This window comes from Macaca fascicularis, chromosome 17 (genome assembly GCF_037993035.2).
Source record: "Macaca fascicularis isolate 582-1 chromosome 17, T2T-MFA8v1.1".
Lineage (NCBI taxonomy): Eukaryota > Metazoa > Chordata > Mammalia > Primates > Cercopithecidae > Macaca > Macaca fascicularis.
This window is the reverse complement of record NC_088391.1, coordinates 82,236,686-82,238,193: the sequence shown is the minus strand read 5'-3', so window position 1 is coordinate 82,238,193 and position 1,508 is coordinate 82,236,686. Positions and strand designations below refer to the sequence as shown.

General features: G+C 41.4%; 1 pseudogene; it reads left to right on the top strand.

The window, feature by feature from the left end:
• The first annotated feature begins 492 nt into the window (after nucleotides 1-492).
• Nucleotides 493-1,037, top strand: LOC141408929 (peptidyl-prolyl cis-trans isomerase A pseudogene; annotated as a pseudogene).
• Nucleotides 1,038-1,508: the final 471 nt, after the last annotated feature.

Here is a 1,508-nt window from a genome sequence, read left to right as displayed (position 1 = left end):
AATGGAGTCTAGCTTCTCGGCTTCTCACTTGCAGGGGGCCTTGGGAGGGATCCCAGCATTCTGTTACATGGATGTATATTTTCATAACATTTGCAAAATTAAGATATTTTAATTGTGCTTAGTTGGATTACTATCACTCATCCATACTTACTGTTATCATGCTTTCCCTTGGTGCTAGATAGCAGGAGAATGGTCATGGGCATTTGTGGATCTGCTAAAGGGAAGTCAAATGTTGAATACATGTATTTTGGTGTGGTGGATGGTCGACATATTTTTATAGTTCACAGACTCACTTCTATGTGTAGTTCAGTTGTTGCTAGTTATCCCATGACAGGAATTGTTTCCAGGAGTATTACTACTTGGTACCCACTGGTGACTTACCTAGTGTCATGAAATAAAGATGTAGGACCAGATATTGTAAAATCAAATAAGCTTGTCCTGTGACACTTGCCACTGGACTTACATGGGAAGTGGGAACAAATAAGTGTTGAAGGCTTTGCAGATGCCACCTCTGCTGTGAGCCCTGTACTATCAGTCATGGTCAACCTCACTGTGTTCTTCGACGTCGCCGTCAACAGCGAGCCCTTGGATTGTGTCTCCTTCGAGCTGTTTGCAGACAAGTTTCCAAAGGCAGCAGAAAACTTTCATGCTGTGAGCACTGGAGAAAAAGGATTTGGTTATAAGGGTTCCTGCTTTCACAGAATTAATCCAGGGTTTATGTGTCAGGGTGGTGACTTCTTATGCCATAATGGCACTCTGGTGGCAAGTCCATCTACGGGGAGAAATTTGATGACAAGAACTTCATCCTAAAGCATATAGGTCCTGGCACCTTGTCCATGGCAAATGCTGGATCCAACACAAATGGTTCCCAGTATGTCATCTGCACTGCGAAGACTGAGTGATTGGATGGCACGCATGTGGTCTCTGGCAAGATGAAAGAAGGCATGAATATTGTGGAGGCCATGGTGCACTTTAGGTCTGGGAATGGCAAGACCAGCAAGAAGATCACCATTGCTGACAGTGGACAACTCGAATAAATTTGACCTGTATTTTATCTTAACCACCAGACCATTCCTTCCGTAGTTCAGAAGAACAGTCCTCCACCTCTTTTGCTCGCAGTATCCTAGAATCTTTGTGCTCTAGCTGCAGTTCCCTTTGGGTTCCATGTTTTCCTTGTTCCTTTCCAGGCCTAGCTGGATTGCAGAGTTAAATTTATGATTATGAAATAAAAGCTAAATAACAAAAAACAATGAGGGTTGAAGTGTTCCGATCCAGAAGCTGATCTATGAAAGATTTTTCTATTTGTCAGACTCATAAAATTATAAGCAGAGAATTGGTTCTCATCAACACCTAATCCAACACCTAATCAAAATGGAAAATATCCCTTATTGGGAATATTTGATAATGTAGCATATACAGTGATCAGTGTATCATATATTTTTTTTATTGTTGGGGGAATTATACAATGGAGAATTGATCAGAATGTGTTTTTATAGGGCACAAACCTG